This window comes from Erinaceus europaeus, chromosome 18, assembly GCF_950295315.1.
Source record: "Erinaceus europaeus chromosome 18, mEriEur2.1, whole genome shotgun sequence".
NCBI classification, from domain to species: domain Eukaryota; kingdom Metazoa; phylum Chordata; class Mammalia; order Eulipotyphla; family Erinaceidae; genus Erinaceus; species Erinaceus europaeus.
Genome location: NC_080179.1, coordinates 25,108,863 through 25,132,751, shown reverse-complemented (window position 1 = coordinate 25,132,751; position 23,889 = coordinate 25,108,863). Strand labels below are relative to the sequence as shown.

The window sequence follows — 23,889 nt, the reverse complement described above, 5'->3', positions numbered from 1 at the left end:
CTTTTGTTTCCCTTGTTGTATTGTCGTTATTATTATTGTTGTTGTTACTGCTTTTGTTGATGTTGGATAGAATAGAGAGAAATCGAGAAAGGAGGGGAAGCCAGAGAGGGGAGAGAAAGATAGACAACTGCAGTCCTGCTTCACTGACTATGAAGCGAACCCCTTGCAGGTGGGGAGCCGGGGCTCGAACTAGGATCCTTAGCAGGTCCTTGCGCTTTGCTGACATGTGCGCTTAACCCGCTGTGCCACCGCCCAGCTCCCCCATATGCTACATTTTCAATCATACAGAGAGAGAGGGAGAAAGATAAAGGGTAAAATAGGTCCGAGCAGTCCTCAACTCTGGCTTTTAATGGTGCAGGGAACTGAAACTAGGACCTTATAGACTCAGCCATAAAATATTTTTGCATAGCTATTATTTCCCCTGCCTGAAAATATTTTTACATAAACCACTCAGTGGCAAATTTACTAGAAATTAAAAAGCAGAAATTTTTTTCCTAGGAATTGGAAAAAAAAAAGACTAAGGATAACAGTAGTGAGTTTTGGTCTTAGAGAGATAGGATCTCATTTTCGTTGTTTCATGGGAAGTTTTCTGGAAATCACTCTGCTGTTTTATTTCCCTTTGCTTGCTAGTTTTACTTAACTTTTAATTATGGTCAAAGTTCCTTTTTGAAGTTCTGAAGACATTCTTAACTTCATTCATACAGGATTATCTATAGGCCTCTAAATGCCTTAAATATTAGTACGTCATCTTCTCGACTATTATACCACCTGAAGTCTGAAATACCAAGGCTCACATAGCACTAAAATTATGGTATTCTGGGTCTGGAACCAATCTGTTGCCTCTTTGGTTCTGTACCAACACATTGATATACATAGCCCAAAATACCACTGGCCATTTTAAATGGCATATCATATTCCAGGGTAATAGCAAAACTGCTGCCTGGTAGTATCTGTCAAATCTCAAGGTAACTCTTTCCAGGATTTTTAAATCCACTTGAATGACTTAGACTGAATTATTTTACATGTGAAAATTCTTTTAGTTTGCTCTTCTCTATATATGTGCTGTTGGAATCAGGAAGCCCAGCTTTTCTTTATTCAACATTTCTATTTAATTTTAAAATTATTAATATATAAAGTAATCTAGATACTAACATAATACTTATTATTAAATTTTCTTCTTCTTTTTTTTTAATTTGCCTCTAGGGTTATCACAGGGGCTCAGTGCCTGCACTACAGATCCACCTCTCTTGTGGTCTTTTTTTTTTTTTGATTTTTTTTTTTTTTTATAAGACAGAGAGGAATTGAGAGGGGAGAGGGAGAAAGACACCTGCTGACCTGCTTCACTGCCTGTGAAGCGACTTCCCTGAAGTTGGGGAACCAGAGGCTCAAACCAGGATCCTAACTCAGGACATTAAACTTCGTACTATGTGCGCTTAGCCTGGTGCGCCACCACCCAGCCCTCGTCATTAATCTTCTATTGTGTTTCATACAGATTATCTCAGTGTACTCTCAATACAAATTATTTTACATCTAATGAAACCTGTACTAATTATGGTCCTTAATGTCCAAATCAACCACCTCAGACTAAGGAACAAAACACTTTATTCTTGTTATTACCTCACTAGATGTTTTTGTGGCTTTATTTTGATGATTTAAAAGATTTTATTCTATCTAGTTAAATACACATATTTATCTCATGTATATATACACTGCATCAAAATTTGCAGTTTGGGGTTTATAGTATTGCTAATTTGACACTGACTTTTCTAAAAAAAAAACATTTTCACTGCAAATAGTAGAAACATGGTAGATATAAAATGACATTTTTAAAAAAGATTTTGCAAAATTCTAAAGGGAAAGATTAGATAACCAATTCATATAATTTTTAGGACAATACCCTTTAGCTAATTTCACATTAGTCCCCTACCTAAATTTATGGTTACAATATTTTTAAAATGTCATGATTCAATTATAGTTTGTAGACTGATTAGCTATTTAATCATTCCTCTTTTTTCCTACATAGCTTTACATTGAGTTTACTACTTGATTAGATTAGAGATATAGCAAATGTTTTTTGTACAAATGAACCTACTAAATCCCACTTGAAAGATGCTTTACCAAAAATAGTCTCAATTTTATTTTACTTTTAATCATTTTATTAGAGGGGGTTAATGTTTTATAGCTCAGTTTAGACATAACTACAATCTCTTATCTCCTGTGATAGGTCTCTGCAAGGCACTCTCACTCCCAATTTAATGTTATCTTCAATTATCCTACCTTTTGTCTTTAAAGAATTGTGTGTATTTTGGAAAATTTGTACAAAAGTATTTTTACATATAATAAATGGTATTAATACTGACAATTTTTGTTAGATTTATTGGTGTCCTTTTATCATCTCTATGCTCTACTGCTCTTTTTGCTTCTGTAAGCACTATTTCTACTAACATAAAAATAAGATATAATAGTTTTTTTAATTTGTTATCTATTTATCTATTCCCTTTTGTTGCCTTTGTTTTTTATTATTGTAGTTATTATTGATGTCACTGTTGTTGGATAGGACAGAGAGAAATGGAGAGAGGAGGGGAGAAGACAGAGAGGGGAGAGAGAAAGAGACACCTGTAGACCTGCTTCACGGATTGTGAAGCGACTTCCCTACAGGTGGGGAGCCAGGGGCTCTAACTGAGATTCTTAATGCCAGTCCCTGCGCTTTGCACCACATGTGCTTAAACAGCTGCGCTACCACCCGACTCCTGTAATAGTTTTTTTTTTAATTTAAGAAAGAAGACATTAACAAAACCATAGGATAAGAGGGGTACAGCTCCACACAATTCCCACCACCCGATCTCCATATCCCATCCCCTCCCCTGATAGCTTTCCCATTCTATACCTCTCTGGGAGTATGGACCCAGGGTCTTTGTGGATTGCAGAAGATGGAAAGTCTGGCTTCTGTAATTGCTTCCCCACTGAACATGGGCTTTGACTGGTCTATCCATACTCCCAGTCTGCCTCTCTCTTTCCCTAGTAGGTGTTCTGGAACTCCGCTTCCCCAGAGACCCACCCTACTAAGAATAGTCTATTTTTAAAAGAAATATTTGTAGAAAATAGAAATAGAGATACCAGAAACTAGAGTTAAAGATCTCTTTCTTGGGGGGTTCCTGGAAGATGGCGGACTGAGAAGCTGCTAGTGGCTTGAGCTCTGACCACATCTCCTGGAAACGGTAGGATTTTCTGCCTTTAGTAGGCCAGTCAATAAGGGGTCCTAGCGGTGACACCAAGGAGGTGACTATAACTTAATTTGGGTTAAGAATTAAGAGTAGGAAAAAAGGGGAAAAAATTTTTTTTCCTTTTAATTTTTAAGCATACCTCCTCCCCCTCCACCCCCATAACCAGTCCCTGAGGACCAGCTCCTAGCAGGCTCCCCTGCTAGGAGCTTCTTTCTTTACCAAATTCCTGTCCCACCAGGGAGTATCATTCATTCTGAGTCTATACCCTTCTGAAACTTCTGGCCTTTTTTCTTTCTAAGTAGCCAACCTCCTCCACCTCACCCCTCATAGCTAATTAAATAATTAAAAATAAATACATTAAAAAAAAACCTTTCCTTTCACTGCTCTTTTATGACTGTTCTTTTTCTTATCTTTTTCTTTTTTCTCTCTCTCTCTTTCTTTTTTTTTCTTTTTCTCATTCTTATCACCCTTTCTTCCTTAATCCTACAGCTTCCAAAGCCACAGTCCCCAGCCGCCATACCACCAAACAGTGTGCTTTTTTGAATTCACTGATACACATTTGGAAAGTATTTTGGGGAAGAATTCTGAATCAGTGTGGACTCTCACTGTGAGTGTCTCTGCTCAACTTCCCTTCCTCCTTTAGCCACCCCTAGAATATACAGTGGATAGTAGATTTGCATAACTGTCTATTTCAGCTATCCTTGTCTAGTCCTGTGGTTTTTTTTTTTTTTCCTCATTCTTAACAATCAGCTGCCTCTGATCACAAGGTTTGAGTTAATCTGGGACAGGGTTTTTATTTTATTTTTTTTTACCCTGCTCTATTTTACTATTAATATTATATAAAGGCATATATCTTACCCCCTTTAGATTGATCAGAATTAACTCTTAGCATATATTTCAGTGCTAGGGTAGTGGACATCTTATCTATTGTGGGAGGAACTTGTCTCCTTAATCCTACCTCCTCTACAAACTCTCCCCTCTCTCCCCCTCCTAGCTAATCAAAAAAATTAAATTAAATTAAATTAAAAATAAAGTAATAAAAAAACCTTTCCTTTCACTGCTCTTTAATTACAGCTCTTTTTCTTATCTTTTCCCTTTTCTCTCTCTTGTCTCTTCTTTCCTTTTCTTTTTTTTTTATCTTGTCATACACTTCTTCCTTCCTTCTTCTTTGCCTTTCTGAATTTCTGAATTATTTTGGGGAAGAAATCTGACTCAGAGTGGACTCTATGTGTGTATCTCTGATCTAGTTCCTTTTCCCCTGTTGTTACCCCTAGAATATACAGTGGATAGTAGATTTGCATAACTGTCTATTCTTGCTATACCTTCTTTCTTTTCTCTTTCTTCTTCACTGGGATTTGGTTATTATTTTTTCACGGACTGGAGAAATTGTTTGGCTAACTGGTAATGATTAAACTGCTTCAATAATTGCTTCAGTTGCTACTGCAATTCCTGAGGTTGGTGAGTGCAACAGTCATAAAGGTATTTAGTACAGTGTTGCTTGTACTCAAGACACAACAACTGAGGAACAACAGATCATAAAAAAAGAAACACATAAATAAAAAAAATGGGTAGATCAAAAACAAGTAAAACTGCTACTCCACTGAATGAAGACAAGAGCCCAGAAGAAACTACAAGTCAGCCAGAAGTAACCATAGATAAGAAAAGTATGCAAGCAATAATAAACTTATTAATCACAGAAATGAAAGCAACATTGGAGGAAAGGAATGGCAGTATTAGGGAAACAACAGTTGAGACCCCCAAGGAAAATACTGATTATCTTGAGGCAATTAGAGAACTGAAAGCTGAAATAGCTGTAATGAAGAAAGAAGCTGAGGCAAGGGAAAGCAGACTAACAGAAGCAGAAAACAGAATTAGTCAGACAGAGGATGAGTTAGAGAAAACAAAGAAAGAGGTGAAAGAGCTTAAAAAGAGATTGAGAGACACTGAAAACAACAACAGAGACATATGGGATGATCTCAAAAGAAGTAACATTCGCATAATTGGCTTGCCAGAGGAAGAAAGAGAGGAAGGGGAAGCAAACATTCTAGAGGAAATAATAGAAGAAAACTTCCCAGACCTGAATAACAGAAAGGACATCAAGATTCAAGAGGCCCAGAGAGTACCAAACAGAATCAACCCAGACCTGAAGACACCAAGACACATCATAGTCACAATTCTTCTTCTAGAATTTGCCCTTCTTCTGTAGCCAGTCAATAGCGTCAGGTTGAGCCTGATGTAAAGTTTCGAGACCTCCTTTGAATCTGGAGAGGTGGCAGTCATTGACTATGTGGGTCATAGTCTGTCTGTAGCCGCAGGGGCAATTCGGGTTGTCTCTGGCTCCCCAGCGATGGAACATAGCGGTGCACCGGCCATGGCCTGTTCGATAGTGATTGAGGAGGGCCCAATCATAACGTGCTAGGTCAAAGTCGGGTTGATGCTTGCAGGGGTCTGTGATGAGGTGTTTGTTCTTTACCTCAGCTGACTGCCAACTCTGTTTCCAAGAGACTGGAACAGAGAAGTTTAGTGTAGGCATAGGGGACCAGATTGGGTGACGAGATGTCAAGCGTTGGACAGGTTAGGCAAAGATATCCGCGTATATTGGCAGGTCCGGTCGAGAGTAGACGTGGGAAATGAACTTAGATGATGCCACATCCCGACGAATATCTGGCGGGGCGATGTTGCTAAGAACTGGCAGCCATGGAACCGGGGTGGAACGGATGGTTCCAGAAATGATCCTCATGGAGGAATATAATTTGGAATCGACCAAGTGGACATGGGGGCTACGGAACCATACTGGGGCACAGTATTCTGCAGTGGAATAGCATAATGCCAGAGATGATGATGGTAGTGTGAAAGCGCTCGTGCCTCATGAGGAGCTGGCCAGTCTTGCAATGATGTTATTCCTCGCGCCCACCTTTGCTGCAGTTTTTATGAGATGTTTGTGAAATGACAGAGTGCGATCGAGAGTAATGCCAAGATAGACTGGCTGGGCTTCATGCCAGATTCTCGTATCGCCAAGCTGCACATTAAGCTCACGCGAGGCCGAGGCATGGTGTAGATGGAAAACAGATGATACTGCTTCTGTCACGTATTTCTCATCTTACAGAGAAATTCCTATCACCCGCCCAAGCTGGTTTCCGCCCAGGAAGATCTACCTGCCATAGTCACAATGAGAAGAAGTAAGGATAAAGAAAGAACCCTAAAGGCTGCAAGAGAGAAACAAAAAGTCACATACAAGGGAAAACCCATAAGATTATCTGCAGACTTCTCCACTCAAACTCTAAAAGCCAGAAGAGAATGGCAAGATATCTATCGAGCCCTGAATGAAAAAGGGTTTCAACCAAGGATAATATATCCTGCTAGACTTTCATTCAAACTAGATGGAGGGATCAAACCTTCTTAGACAAACAACAGTTAAAGGAGGCAACCATCACAAAGCCGGCCCTGAAAGAGGTTCTAAAAGACCTCTTATAAACAAGAACATGACTATAATACTTGCAATGTATCAGAGCAAACAAAAAAAAATTTTTTTGAACAATGGCACTACAATACATTAAATCCATAATATCAATAAATGTCAATGGCTTAAACTCACCCATCAAAAGGCACAGGGTGGGGGGATGGATCAGAAAACATAACCCAACCAAAAGTTGCTTGCAAGAATCCCATCTGTCACAACAAGATAAACACAGACTTAAAGTGAAAGGATGGAAAACTATCATACAGGCTAACGGACCACAAAAAAGGGCAGGAACAGCCATTCCCATCTCAGACACGATAGATTTTAAATTAAATAAAGTAATAAAAGATAGGCAAGGACATTACATCATGATTAGAGGATCAATCAGCCAAGAAGACTTAACAATTATTAACATCTATGCACCCAATGAGGGACCATCTAAATACATTAAGCACCTACTGAAAGAATTTCAAAAATACATCAATAGTAATACAGTAATAGTGGGAGACTTCAATACCCCATTCTCATACTTAGACAGATCAACAAAGCAGAGAATCAACAAAAATACAAGATAATTAAATGGAGAGATAGACAGACTAGACCTCTTGGACATTTCCAGAGTCCTTCACCCCAAAAAACTGGAATACACCTTCTTTTCAAATCCACATAACACATACTCAAGGATAGACCACATGTTAGGCCACAAAGACAGCATCAGTAAATTCAAGAGCATTGAAATCATCCCAAGTATCTTCTCAGACCACAGTGAAGTAAAACTAACATTTAACAACAAACAGAAAATTATTAAAAGTCACAGAATTTGGAAACTAAACAAGATACTCCTTAAGAACCACTGGGTCAGAGACTCACTCAAGCAGGAAATTGAAATGTTGCTGGAAACAAATGAAAATGAAGACACAACCTATCAAAATATTTGGGACACAGCTAAAGCAGTACTGAGAGGGAAACTTATAGCCATACAGTCACATATTAAACACCAAGAAGAAGCTCAAATGAACAACCTTACTGCACACCTCAAGGACTTAGAGGAAGAGGAACAAAGGAACCCTAAAGCAACCAGAAGCACAGAAATCACTAAAGTTAGAGCAGAAATAAACAACATCGAAAATAAAAGAACCATACAAAAGATCAATGAAGCCAAATGCTGGTTCTTTGAAAGATTAAACAAAATTGACAAACCCCTAGCCAGACTCACCAAACAAAAAAGAGAGAAGACTCAAATTTATAGAATTGTAAACGATGGAGGAGATATCACAACTGACACCACAGAAATCCAGAGAATCCTGCGAAACTTCTATAAAGAACTATATGCCACCAAGCTAGAGATTCTGGAAGAAATGGAACAATTCCTAGAAGCATATGCCCTTCCAAAACTGAACCAAGAAGGACTACATATTTAAATGCACCAATCACAGACAAAGAAATTGAAACTGTTATTAAGAATCTCCCCAACAACAAAAGTCCTGGACCAGATGGCTTCACAAACGAATTCTACAAAACATTCAGGAAACAGTTAGTACCTATACTTCTTAAGCTTTTCCATAAGATTGAAGAAACAGGAATACTCCCTTCCACCTTCTATGAAGCCAACATCACCCTGATACCAAAAGCTGATAGGGACAGAACAAAAAAGGAAAACTACAGACCAATATCGCTAATGAACATAGATGCCAAAATATTAAACAAGATCTTGGCCAACCGGATACAGCAACATATCAAAAAGATTGTTCATCACGACCAAGTGGGATTCATCCCAGGAATGCAAGGCTGGTTCAACATCTGTAAGTCAATCAATGTCATTCACCACATAAAGAAAAGCAAAGCCAAAAACCACATGATTATCTCAATAGATGCAGAGAAAGCCTTTGACAAAATCCAACACCCATTCATGCTCAAAACTCTACAAAAAATGGGAATAGAGGGTAAATTCCTCAAGATAGTGGAGTCTATATATAGCAAACCTACAGCCAACATCATACTCAATGGACAGAAGCTGAAAGCATTCCCCCTCAGATCGGGGACTAGACAGGGCTGTCCACTGTCACTGTTACTCTTCAACATAGTATTGGAAGTTCTTGCCATAGCAATCAGGCAAGAGAAAGAAATCAAAGGAATACAGATTGGAAGGGAAGAAGTCAAGCTCTCACTATTTGCAGATGATATGATAGTATACATAGAAAAACCTAAAGAATCCAAGAAAATTACTGGAAGTTATTAGGCAATATAGCAAGGTATCAGGCTACAAAATCAATGTACAAAAATCAGTGGCATTTCTTTATGAAAACACTAAATCTGAAGAAGAAGACATCCAGAAATCACTCCCATTTAATGTTTCAGCAAAATCAATCAAATACCTAGGAATAAAGTTGACCAAAGAAGTGAAAGACTTGTATGTTGAAAACTATGAGTCGCTACTCAAGGAAATAGAAACTGATACCAAGAAATGGAAAGATATCCCATGCTCATGGATTGGAAGAAAAAATATCATCAAAATGAATATTCTCCCCAGAGCCATATACAAATTTAATGCAATACCCATCAAAGTTCCACCAAGCTTCTTTAAGAGAATAGAAAAACACTACAATCATTTATCTGGAACCTGAAAACACCTAGAATTGCCAAATCCATCTTGAGGAAAAGAAACAGAAATGGAGGCATCACACTCCCAGACCTTAAACTCTATTATAAAGCCATCATCATCAAAACAGCATGGTACTGGAACAGAAATAGGCACACAGACCAGTGGAACAGAATTGAAAGCCCAGAAATAAATCCCCACACCTATGGACATCTAATCTTTGATAAGGGGGCCCAAAGGATTAAATGGAAAAAGGAGGCTCTCTTCAATAAATGGTGCTGGGAAAACTGGATTGTAACATGCAGAAGAATGAAATTGAACCACTTTATCTCACCAGAAACAAAAATCAACTCCAAATGGATCAAAGACCTAGATATCAGACCAGAAACAATCAAATACTTAGTGGAAAACATTGGTAAAACAGTTTCCTACCTACACCTCAAGGACATCTTTGATGAAATAAACCCAATTGCAAGGAAGACTAAAGCAGAAACAAACCAATGGGACTACATCAAATTTAAAAGCTTCTGCACATCCAAAGAAACTATTAAACAAACAGAGAGACCCCTCACAGAATGGGAGAAGATCTTCACATGCCTTACATCAGACAAGAAACTAATCACCAAAATATATAAAGAGCTCAGCAAACTTAGCACCAAAAAAGCAAATGACCCCATTGAAAAATGGGCAGAGGATATGAACAAAACATTCACTACAGAGGAGATCCAAAAGGCTAACAAACATATGAAAAACTGCTCCAGGTCACTGATTGTCAGAGAAATGCAAATTAAGACAACACTAAGATACCACCTCACTCCTGTAAGAATGGCATACATCAAAAAGTACAGCAACAACAATGCTGGAGAGGCTATGGGGACAGAGGAAGTCTTTTGCACTGCTGGTGGGAATGTAAATTGGTCTAGCCTCTGTGGAGAGCAGTCTGGATAACTCTCACAAGGCTAGACATGGACCTTCCATATAACCCAGTAATTCCTCTCCTGGGGATCTACCCCAAGGAGTCCATAACACTCAACCAAAAAGATGTGTGTACTCCTATGGTCATAGCAGCAGAATTGATAATAGCTAAAACCTGGAAGCATCCCAGGTGCCCAACAACAGATGAGTGGCTGAGAAAGCTGTGGTATATATACACAATGGAATACTATGCAGCTATCAAGAACAATGAACCCACCTTCTCTGACCCATCTTGGACAGAGCTAGAAGGAATTATGTTAAGTGAGCTAAGTCAGAAAGATAAAGATGAGTATGGGATGATCCCACTCATCAACAGAAGTTGACTAAGGAGATCTGAAAGGGAAACTAAAAGCAGGACCTGACCAAATTGTAAGTAGGGCACCAAAGTAAAAACTCTGTGATGAGGGGTAGACATGCAGCTTCCTGGGCCAATGGGGGGTGGGAGTGAGTGGGAGGGATGGGTCACAGTCTTTTGGTGGTGGGAATGGTGTTTATGTACACTCCTAAAAAATGTAGACATATAAATCACTAGTTAATTAATATGAGAGGGGAAAAATCAATTTTATGTCTCAAAGTTTCTCAAAACACAAACTGAATCTTTTTAATATATAGGCTGTGTATTTGATATGGGACTCTCTCAAAAGCCTAGACCAAGTAGATTAGAAGCATCCAATAGCACAGCTATATACAAGATACTGGGTACTGTACAGCAAACCCTAACAAAAGGACTTTTCTTTCTTTTTTTTTTTTTTTACTTGGTCTTTACCACTCTAAACTAACTTCCTCAGATATGTCTGTCTCTGGGGCTGTGGAGTCTCTAGATAGACAGAACTATTGTTTATATTATTAAGATTTTAGTTATGAGTTTATTTATTATAAAAAAAAAGGACTTTTCAAAGTTAACCCAATTACCAATAATGTGATGATAACATTAACTATCGATTGTCTTTTTGAACCCTAAGACAGCAGGAACCTCACATCTCCACTATAGAGCCCCTACTTTCCCCAGTCCTGGAACCCTTGGACAGGGCCCACTTTCCCGTATGCCCAATCCATATCAAATAATATTGCATCCGCCGATCACAACCTAACCAAAGCAACGATTGCCACCTCAACATGCTTCACTTCAGACTGTGTCCAGAGACTTCATGTGTGGAATGACAACCCTTCAGCTTCATTACTCGGATGAGACCTTTCCTTTCATAGTATACTCTAATTTCATCTCAGGTGGTTCACTTTCTAAGAAAGTCCCAAAACCTAGATATACACCAGTTTCTGTGAGAGAGAGCATATCTTCACACGTATCCATAAACTACTGCAAAATATATACCTGAAAGCAGAAGTACACTAGAGTTTGCAGTGTGTACCTCCCTAACACTTCCTCTCCACTATTCCAAGCTTTGGGTCCATGATTGCTCAACAATTTGTTTGGCTTCGTATGTTAACTCTCTTTTCAGTCACCAGGTTCCAGATGCCACCAGGATGCTGGCCAGGCTTCCCTGGATTGAAGACCCCACCAATGTGTCCTGGAGCTCAGCTTCCCCAGAGACCCATCCTACTAGGGAAAGAGAGAGGCAGACTGGGAGTATGGACCGACCAGTCAACACCCATGTTCAGCAGGGAAGCAATTACAGAAGCCAGACCTTCTACCTTCTGCAACCCTCAATGACCCTGGGTCCATGCTCCCAGAGGGATGGAGAATGGGAAAGCTATCAGGGGTGGGGGTGGGATGTGGAGATTGAGTGGTGGGAATTGTGTGGAGTTGTACCCCTCCTACCCTATGGTTTTGTTAATTAATCCTTTCTTAAATTAAAAAAAATATATCTCTTTCTTCTATTACAGTTTCTTGTAGCAACATACACTTTTCTTTATTTTTTGTTCCTTGAAGCACTATATTTAATGGATTTGGAACATTCCATTGTTCCTATGGGATATGATTTATTTATACATTCATCTAGCACTATATATGTTAACTGTTTTTCAGTTTTCCTTGGGATTATACTTCCTGAATGGGAAACAATTTCATGATACTATTAGATGAAGAGTTAGTTCACCCTGAATTAAAGAGTTCAAATTACTAATTTATATTTGTCCAACCTGGGGTGCAAAAGACTTCTGTGTTTGAAACTTCACTGTCCCAGGTTTAATCTCTTACACCACCATAAACCAGAACTAAGAAGTATGTTGGTAAAACTAACAAACAAACCTTCTTGGCCAACCAGATCCGATACTCACTTCCTGGAATTCTAATCTTTAATCAGAATGACCCACCCTTCCCTCACCTCACCCCTATCCCCCAAAATAAAGTCTGATTGAAGTTGAAATGACTCATCCTCATATTTAGAGGATAATAGCACCTTACCAAAACTACCTAAAAGGGCAAAAGACTAAACTACCTGTTTTATCTCTTCTTGTTATTTTCAGTCAAGTTTTCTCAATCCCTCAACTTTGTGAATTATAACTTTTCGAGACATTACTGTTATACATAAATTAATCTTATGTATCTATTGCCTTTTGACATACATTGAAGCTAATTTATTTATAAACACCTCATAAATTCCCAATTTTTCTATCTTTTGGGGAGTAGCTTTTTCTCATTGAAACAAATAAGAGTCTTATTTCCAGATAATGAATAGAAACATTAGATTCCAGGCATATGAACGAAATCAATGCCACCACCATATTGTTCCTATCCACTGTTATTTAACATCTTCTTTAAATACATACCACATCAACTTCTTTAATTGGACTATTAACATATACAGAGACCATTCCTTAACTGATGGAAGAATGGTATAAATAATGGAAACTCATCATTAATAGAACAATAATACTTTGATCAGCTTTAAAAAAAATTACATGTCGGGAGTCTGGCGGTAGCGCAGGTGGCGCAAAGCTCAAGGACCAGTGTAATGATCCTAGTTGGAGCACCCGGGTCCCCACCTGCAGGGGTGTCGATTCACAGGCGGCGAAGCAGGTCTGCAGGTGTCTATCTTTCTCTGCCCTCTTTGTCTTCCCCTCCTCTCTTTATTTCTCTCTGTCCTATCCAACAATGATAACAACAATAAAAAACAACAAGGGCAACAAAAGGGATAATAAATAAATTTTTTTTAAAAAAAATTACTTGTCAGTCCCCATTTTCATTGCTCATTATTTTAACACTCTTTAGTGTGACCAGAGACAATTGCTAACAGAATACCTTCAAAATTTATGTGTTGAAATTCATCCCCTTACAGCCTTGCAATGTGACTATATAAAAAGATAAGGTATGTAAGGAAAAGACCAAGTTAAATTGAAGTTATTTGTGTGGTCTGTACTATAATTTGAGTTGTATCTATATAAGAATTAGAAACTCGAAAACTCAAATATCAAGGATGCATATATATACAGAGAAAAAAAAGTTTGTGAGGACACAGTAAGAAAAGCACCAGTGTCACACAATGATAAAACAACAGCAAAGGCAACAAAAGGGGGAAAAATAGCTTCCAGGAGCAGTGGATTCATGGTGCAAGCACTGAGCCCCAGCAATAATCCTGGAGGCAAAAAAGAAAAGCAAAGAGAAAAGAAAAGCACCAGTGTCAAGTCAAGAAGTAGCCCTTAGTATCTTGAACCTCTAGGCTCCAGGATTATGATCTTGAACTTCAAGATTCGAGAACTGTGAGAAATAAATTGGCTTAAGCAATCTGGTTTGTGATATTTATAACTGCAACACCAGCAAATTAATATAACAACCAACTCTTTTTGAATCACATACCTTCATCTCAGTTCAAAGGTATATCTTCCCGGGATGAAGTTTATAAAGATAAAACAGACTGGGGGCAGATAAAGAACATAGATAATGCTTTACTAAATTCTTGATAGCATGTATGATACAGAAGTTACGTTTCTTGGAAATACCTAATACTCCTGCTCCCAAAATAGTAGCTCATTAGTGAACTATACATCATTATCTTCTTAAATCGCCAGATGAGTCACAAGTGAAAATGCTTTTATAGGTATAAAAACTTTGACATGAATTTAGGTTAAAAAAAGTTTTGAGGGGATAGGGAAATATTCTCAACCTTTAAAGTCATGGGAATTTTCAAAAGTGGAGAATATTACCTCTCTCTCTCGAAACAAGTTGTCTCCAACTCTAAGTGTATAACCTCGTTGATGATAGAAACACATATGCGGGTCATTCACTACAGTAAAAAAAAAAAAAAAAAGAAACACATATGCACGTAAGAATGGTTGAGCTGACAAGATTAAAAAGATATCCTAATGGGGGGGAAATAGTCATTTTATCAAGGTGCTAGAACAACTAGTGGCAACATACACAACAACAACAAAAATGATTAGAAATGAATCACATATGTAAATTTAGGAGCTAAAACTCTAAAACTTGTATGAAAACAGAATAAGTTTTCATGAGCTTTGATTGGGTGATGGTTTCTTAGATTTTATTTAATATGTATTTATTCTCTTTTGTTGCCCTTGTTGTTGTCGTTGTTGGATAGGACAGAGAGAAATGGAGAGAGGAGGGGAAGACAGAGAGGGGGAGAGAAAGATAGACACCTGCAGATCTGCTTCACCGTTTGTGAAGCGACTCCCTGGCAGGTGGGGAGCCAGGGCTCGAATTGAGATTCTTACTCCAGTCCTTGCGCTTTGCACCATGTGCGCTTAACCCACTGTGCTACCACCCAAGTCCCAAGGTGATGGCTTCTTAAACATGTCACCACCATAAAGTATAAATGACAAGAGAAAAAAATAATAATGCCTAGGGTTATAGCTGTTTCATAAAATCAATACCAAGGTTGTAATTTCAGTGCCAAAAGGAAAAAAGGGGGGGGCGTGGGAGGGAGCACTTATAAGTATTAACTAAAAGGCAAGATTTATTCTAATTTCAAAGAGAAACTTGTATTTGCTACAGAGGACCTATAAAGTTGGCAGATAACTGAAAGGGAGTGGGAACAGTAGGGAAATAGAAAAACAAAAACCATTAAGTTGCAAATTCTGGATAGTTGAAATTGTATCAAAATGGGGCTGGGTGGTGGCCACACACCTGGTTGAGCACACATGTTACAATGAGCAGGGACCCAGGTTGGAGCACCCTGTCCCCACCTGCAGGGGTAAAGCTTCACAAGTGGTGAAGCAGTGCTGTAGGTGTCTCTCTGTCTATCACCCTCTCTATCCCTCCCTTCCCTATGGATTTCTAACTGGCTCTATTCAATAACTAAATAAAGATAATAAAAAATTAAAAAAAAGAAATTATATCAAAATATTTAAATTTCTAAATGTTTAAATTATATCAAATTGTGTGAAAGCTGATGTTTATATTTCCTTATTATCATGACATTACAGTTATATTAACTCATGGTAAATTAAAAAAATTAAATCTTTATTTATTGGATAGACACAGCCAGAAATTGAGAGGGAAGGGGGTGATAGACAGGGAGAGGGGCAGAGAGACATATGCAGCACTGCTTCACTGCTCTTGAAGCTTTCCTCCTGCAGGTAGGTACTGGGGACTCAAACCTGGGTCCTTGCATACTGTAACGTGTACACTCAGCCAGGTGCGCCACCACTTGGCCTCAAAATTTCCTCACTGAAATACAACTAAGTACTTTCTGTGTGAAATGACCACTCTAAGGAAGGGAATGACATGGTTCCACCATAATGGCAATTCCCAACCTGTACTTCCTAGATGAATCATTCCAGGATTCAAATCCTTAAGTGCAAGCAATACTGGTTGAGTGGGACTGGTTTTGAATTTTATCTAATTGTTTGAAGTTACCTATCCAGTAATATTATGCAAACAGACATTTTCAACAATCACGGTGTCTTTTAAACATCTTTGAGTAAAACTGTATTGTAGGAACTACAGTTTTTTTCACAAAACTTTTAAAATTGTTCAAACTTCCTTCAATCTCCTGTGTGTGTGTAGTTTAATATTTTTTCTAACTTACCTGTCATCTTTAAATTCACTTGATATTGCTCCTGGGTTAATTTTAAGGGTTATTTATTTCATTATATAATAGAGTAGATGAGAGAAGAGGAAGAGAGAGAAAATGGACCATATAATTTCTCATTTCTGGCATAATGTGTTGCTAGGAACTAAACTTTGGGTTTCTGGGGCCTCAGGCAAGCAAGTAGGTACTCTAAGAGTAGGCAACCACATTGGATTAGATTTAAAAAAATTCAGGGGGCCATGTGGCAGCACACCTGATTAAGCACATATATTACAGTGTACAAGGTCCTGGGTTCAAGCCACTGGTCCTCATCTACAGGGGGAAAGCTTCACAAGTGGTGAAGCAGGGTTGCAGGTGTCTTTCTCCCTCTCTCCCTCTCCCTCCCCTCTCAATTTCTCTCTGTCTCTACCCAATAAATAAATAAATATTTTAAATAAATGAATGAATGCATGAATAAAATTCAGGGACAAGGACAACAGTAGAATTCTAATAGACATGTTGACCTCCATAGACTAGTCTGTCACTTATGACCCCATTTCTTTCCATTTCTTCTACTCTGAGATAACTGTGAAGGCAGGTGCAATTCCTCATATTTGTGCCATGCTATCCATTTTGGGTCTATGTATTCTCTCCCCTCCTTCTGCTCTTCTCTCACCTCATTACAAAAAAAAAATCACTGAACCTCATTAAAAAAAATCTATAGACTTCCTTAACATCGTTTTCCTCACGCATATACCAGTGGCATAACAATTTACCCTAGTTTATTTTCCTTCAAAGAAGATATATTTAAATATAATTTCATTTGCTTACTGTCTAACTCCACTATCAAACTACAAGTACCATGTAGGTAGGAATCTTTTACCATCTTCCAGTACCTGGACTAGGAAGGCATACGTTTTAGATGTATAAAATGGAATAGATTTACTGACTCATTCTAAGTATTTATATATTTTATCATATAAGAAAGCAGGTATGCTATATATAGCTTCCATGTACAGATTTCACCAGCTCTAGCTAAGACATAGCTCTGTGTTCTAACAGGTGATAAGGAATTGTCAAGAACACAGAGTCCTTAGGGCTCAGAGTATGTTTGGGTTCTAGTACTAGCTGTCAAGCCAAGAGTAAGTTTCCTTCACTGTTCTTGGTTTCTTCATCTTTCATTCATACCGTGGATTCATAATAGTATCATCATCAGAAGAAAATGAAAACAATATATAAAACTGCTTAAAAAAAACTGGTAGGGGCCAGGTGGTGGCACACCTGGTTGAGCACACATGTTGCAATGTGCAAGGACCCCGGTTCGAGCTCCTGCTCCCCACCTGCAAGGTGAAAGCTTTACGAGTGGTGAAGCAGGGCTGCAGGTATCTTTCTGTCTCTTTCCTTCTCTCTCTCCCCCTTCCTCTCAATTTATGACCTTCTCTATCCAATAAATAAATAAAGATAATAAAAATATTTAAAATTTTTTTAAAAGACTGGCACTGAGTAAACACTACCCAACAATGTTGAATAAAATGATAAGTGAGACAACGGAGGAACATTTACCTAAAGGAAAATTTGATAAAGTGCAACTGGAGGCAATTTTGAGAAATTATTGCTCAGGTTATTTTTGTTTGTTTTTTTAACCATAACAGTTCTGAGAACAAGTGTCTTCCACATGCACCTAAACTTTACAACACTATCATCTAACCTGGGCAGTGAAATATGCTGAGTTAACTAATCAAGATTTCCGAGGAAAGTGATTACTTCACAGCACACAGCCCATTGACCCTGAGATTGAAGACTACAAGAGCATCACATAACGGATTCTCCAGCCCCCCCTTAATATCTTTCTCCTTACTCGCACCTCTTTCAAAAGTAGGAGGGAGATTAGATCTTGTGCTTCAGGTATTTACAGGGGGAAGACCAGAGATGAGGTCTTTTCCACCAGCCAGGAGGAACGTAATGCCTCTTATTAAGTGTTATCAGTGATGTTTTCTTGTGTTAAGTTCATACTAATATTTAAACCCAAGAATCTGACTGTCTAGACTGTAAGCTCGTAAAAGAAGCACTGAACAAGTTCTGGGATTGTTACTTCTTTGTTTGCAATACTCAGAGAAGGTGCTCTCCTGGTTGCCCTTCCTGACTCAGTCTGTGGGTCTCTTGACATTGCCCTCAACTACTAGGTGCTAGGATGTTTCCCACTGGACTCTTCTGTGGGGTTCAGGAATTTTACCCCCATGTATTGGCTGCAGTGGAACTCGCTTCTGTGTCTCTGGTCTATCCTTTAACCTCTGATGTTTCTGGTTGGTGATAGAGAATCCTGGCTGAGATCCCCAGTGCCTTCTTGGATACTATATAATTAATTATGCCTCCAATTGTATCTAAAGCCTCCCCTCTCATAGAAGGACTGGCCCTCTCCACCAAGTCTTAAAAGGAAATTGCACTAATAACTGCAACACCGTATTTTCCCAGCATGGGGGGGGGGGTGTCAATATAAGTGAAGACATAGTACCTGCAGTAAAATCCAATGTAATAATAATAATAATAATTATTATTATTATTACTATTATTTTACAAATGTGAACAAACATTCTGGATGTACTGGTCTTCCAAAGAGTTGATGAAAACAGACCAATACTGTGAAGTGGGGATGAAAATACTGCCATGTAAACGAGTGGCCAGGAATCTAATGAAAACTAATTCCCTTGCCAAGTAGGTGTGATATAACCAGCCACTTGTGCTCTGATCTAGCAGTTTATAATGTTACCTCACCCTCTTCACGAAATTGTTTTCCAGTAAATCTCTATGGCCATCCATTCCTGTCTACACATTATGTTCCTAAAATAGACACCATCTAAAAACCTCTTCCAGGAGCTTTGTGGAGGGAGGCCTGAATTGCAACAATACTCCTGGAAGAGCAAACACAAAGGAGAGATTTAAAGGACTTTCTCCCCACCCCACCCCCTCACACACATACCATAACAAATTATTCTGTTTCCAAAATATGCAGAGGAGGGAATAGAAAAGTGTCAGACACTGGGTGAAAGTGTGGAAGGAAGCTCCATGTTACATCACCCCCCCCCCCCCAACATGGCAGTATTGCAGCAAACAGGAAAGGTAAACTATCCACTGCTCTGGATTGGAGGAAGCTACAACAGGAATCACCCGCCTCAGCATGGAATATTCCTATTTCTGTTTGGCATCATTCTCTGGGGAGGATTTGAAAATATTTCTAGAGAAAGATGTTCTGTTACTACACTATCACACTGGAAATACCATGTGAGCCTGTAAATCCATAGAAGCCACTTTTTTTTTTTTTTTTTTTTTTTTAGGTGTGATAGCAACAGTGTTTGGCAATTTGCAACTCTGCTACTGCACCTTGGAAATACTTAGTCACATCACATATGGACAGAGCACTAGCCTACATTGGCTTCGATCCTTTCATCAGGCGCTTGAGAAAAGAAACTATCACCATTCTGTTTGGACTGATACAAGAGAAGTGGCAGTTGTCAGTGGGTGACCAAACAAAGCATATGAGAAGTAAACATTGAAACATATACCTCAAACAGGTAGGAAACAAAAGTCTACCCAAAGACACTAGAGAAGTCTCATGTCTACCCAGACATATTGCTTGTGCTGTTTGAAAAAGCAAGACAGCTCACACAGGCAAATGAACAGCGTTTGCAGTACTGTTGGTGACAGTGACCTCTGTGTAATTAAAAATAACTCAGTCTTTCCTATTTGGCATTTAATGGGAGCTGAGATTCTTTCCCACTTCTTTCAGCCGTGTGTGTGTGTGTGTGTGTGTGTGTGTGTGTGTGTGTGTGTGATTATGATTTTTCAGTGTGGTTCAATCTGAGTTAGAAGGAATAAATCAATGTCCCCTTCTAGCCCAAGGTTTGAGGGATTTCTCAAAAACCAAGCCTCTATGGGAAGGGTGAACTCCCCTTAATGCAAGGCTCCAGCATCAGTCCTGCTACCTTCGCTTCTTCCTATGGGGGTTAACACTGAGATCTAATTTTTCCTCCTTCCTTTGGAACAATATGACCTCTATTCACCGCTTAGCTAGTCCAGTTTCAAAGCTCCGATGAAGGTAGGGGCTTCAAAGGGAGACCTTGAGCAGGATAAAGGCAAGCTAAGTCAAGAACTGGCCAGGTGCCAAGCTATTTCGGGCCAAAGAATCCCATTTGTATCAAAATGCTGAACTGCAAAACAAACCTGACTTCAGTTGGTGGAAGGTTGAGCAAGGAAGGGGGAGGGGAAGGGGAGGAGAAGGGGAGGAGAAGAGAGGGAGGAGGGGGACAGTAAGTCCAATTTCACATACAAAAATGGACTTCCTGCTTTGCCCAAACTGGATTTCTATGAGCTCTTTTCCTAACAGAGTAACTGAAACGAATATGCCTAAAATCACCACGAAATAAACCAGATGGCTTACCTTATAAAAAGGAAAATTACCCATCTGCAATGAGGAACACCATCTTCCAAAGACCAGAAGATAACATCATATCTTCAGTTGCAATTGTTCAGATTCTTTCTTGCAAAATGTGAACAAGTATATACAGGGGCTGCAGTCTCACTGGGGTAGAACACACAAACCAAAACACACACTCGCTCACACACATACACACATGCACCAGAGACCTCTGCAGTATCCTCTCGGCTTCATCCTCGCCTCACTCTATGGTACCTAATACAAATCAGCAAATAGCTTGTTAAAAAAAAAAAAAAAAAAAAAGCCGAAAGTACTTTACATTACATCGCCACCTAGTGGTCAAGTATGAATTACTCTCTTACCAAACAGACTTAAAAAGTATTCTCAGCTTCTTTTCTCTCAGCTTCATTCTTGCCCTTCTATTACTTTCTCTTTCTTTGCTTTCATTTCCAAATTCTATTCTATTGAACACACCCAATGATGCAAATATGAAATTATAATCATGTAATATGACTACCATTAAACACAGCAAATAACTACAGGACAGTGTTTGCATTTTGGTTAAAAACTGTTAAATGTTATTTTTTTCCTCTACAAAACATTGTTAGCTTCACAAGTGAAATAATTTGTAAATGAAACTGTGTCTCTTTGTTCTTACCAGGAGAAAATAAGGCAACTCTTTATCCCATCTATATGGCTGTCTATTAGGAATTTACCTACTTGACATTTTTCTAATTTTAAATGTTGTGCAATGATAGTAGGTTCTATAAAAATATTGACCAGCCCACCATAAGAAGTTTTGAGTCAGAGAGTGCAGCTGTAGCTCAGTGGGTTCAGTGCACGTGGCTCAAAGCGCAAGGACCTTAAGGATCCCGGTTAGAGACCCTGGATCCCCACCTGCAGGGGAGTTGTTTCACAGGTGGTGAAGCAGGTATGCAGGTGTCTATCTTTCTCTCCCCGTCCCTGTGTTCCCCTCCTCTTTCCATTTCTCTCTGTCCTATCCAACAATGACAACATCAGTAACAACAATAATAACTACAACAATAAAAAAACAAGGTCAACAGAAAGGGAATAAATAAATGTTTTAAAAAAGAAGTAATGAGTCCTACAGAAATCTGAAAGCTCAGTATTATGAATGTGTGTCTTTTTAGGAGAGTCACTGAACTCTTATCTGAGAACTCATATGTTTTCTTCCTTTTCTTTTTCTGTAACTCAAGGTTAAACAAGATTATCTTCCCACTGGAAATGTCCACAGCTCTATTATCTTTTACTACAACATGTCTCTCCTCTTGTGGCTATAATCTTAATTTAACTATAACAATCAAATTTATTGTTTACTGTACAGATTTTTTATTTTACTTCAATGTGTGTGTGTGTGTGTGTGTGTGTATGTGTGTGTGTGTGTGTGTGTGTGTGTGTGTGAGAGAGAGAGAGAGAGAGAGAGAGAGGAGATGGAGAGAGAGAGAGAGGAGGGAGAAACAGATTAGAGCACAACACTGCTCAGCTCTAGCATAAGGTGGTGCTGCTTGTGATTGAACCTGTAAGCTCATATAGGGTCTCATGTATATGGGTTGATGGTTCTAACAGTCTATGCTGTCCCTCTAGTCCTCCATAGCAGTTTTATTTTACTTTTATTCTTTGTGATTAATATTGGCTTACTGCAAAGTGCATGGACCAGCATAAAGATCCCGGTTCGGGCCCCTGGCTCCCCACCTGCAGGGGGGTCGCTTCACAAGCGGTGAAGCAGGTCTGCAGGTGTCTATCTTTCTCTCCCCCTCTCTGTCTTCCCCTCCTCTCTCCATTTCTCTCTGTCCTATCCAACAATGACAACAACAATAATAACTACAACAATAAAACAACAAGGGCAACAAAATGGTGGAAATAAATAAATAAATATTAAGAAAAAATATGTTGGCTTACGAAATTCTAAGATTACTGTATGGTTTAACATGGACATATATATTTAAGTCTGTGTAATCATGACCTACTTCTGGAGTTGTGAAAACCATGGATATCTGGTTTTCCCAAGACAATAAAAAAATGCTGTTATTTATAATTCCAGGAACTAACAGTGTAATATTCTACAGTAGATACTGCAATTTAAAACTGAAATAGTGTTTAAAACTTTTTTTTTTTTTACTCATAAGCTCACCATTAACTATATAAAAGTTAGTCGTTTGCAAGAAATATCTCATACGGGTTGTTTTCCATCTTATTATTCTTCTTCTTCTAGCATTTGCCCTTCTTCCGTAGCCAGTCAACAGCGTCAGGTTGAGCCTGATGTATGATAACTCTCACTGAATTTGGTTTATAATTTATTAAAGTTCGGTTTATTACTTATCAACTTCAATATTAATTTTTGTATTCTGACTTTAATATGATATATAGATTAGTTCACTATATACTATAGCTCACTATAATAATAACACTATTATTATTACTCCTATTGTACTACTGACAACACAAAAGCTTTCTTAGCTTTACTGAGATTTATTCAAGGCCATGTAAAACTTGAAAAGCAATAAAATGAAAGTCATTGTTCTCAAATATATTGTTTTATGCCACATCACCTTAAAGTTCATCTCCCTTTCCTTGTCCTATAATTGCAGGAAGTTTTATTGTGATGTTCACAAAATATTTACTCAACCTTATTTATAAATTACTCATGAGTGCATCTTCTTATCTATAAAGAAAAGAAATTAAGTAAGATAATTTCCTTTTCCACCTTAAAAATCGTATACATTTACAAAAGCTGATTGAGGCAAGAACCCATTAGTTATAGTTACTTGATGTCTGGGAAATTCTATAGAGCAGTCTCTGACAGAGATATATTGAAATAAACTGGCCAGACAGGTAACCAATATTTAATTGATAATTACCAGGATGTTGGAAATGAGTAGAGGATAGGAAATATTTGAAGTCATAAGCAGCATTTATTTTTATTTAGATTAACATAGCCCTTATGGTCATGACTTATTAATAAGCATAGAAATAAGACAACCATTGACTTTAGTGTCTTCTTGTCCTGTTTTATATCTTACTGCCTTTTAGCCATCGAGTTGCAGATGCTACTATGAAGCCATCTTGACTTGCATGGGCAAACAGCCTCACCAATGTGTCCTGGAACCTCATAACTCCAGAGCCCTATAACACTAGGGAAAGGCAGAAACAGGCTGGGGGTATGGATGGCCAATGTCCACGTCCAGGAGAGAAGCAATTATGAAAGCCAGACCTCCCACCTTCTGCATCCCAGAAAGAATTTTGGTCCATAC

General features: G+C 38.5%; 1 protein-coding gene across 1 annotated transcript in view; it reads right to left on the bottom strand.

Moving 5' to 3' along the window:
• SCN1A (sodium voltage-gated channel alpha subunit 1) overlaps nucleotides 1–21,085 on the bottom strand; it is a 162,008-nt gene extending 140,923 nt beyond the window's left edge. Inside the window, exon 1 of the mRNA XM_060177778.1 lies at nucleotides 20,621–21,085. The gene's annotated coding sequence lies outside the window, so the exon portion shown is untranslated. The remainder of the gene's footprint in view (nucleotides 1–20,620) is intronic.
• Nucleotides 21,086–23,889: the final 2,804 nt, after the last annotated feature.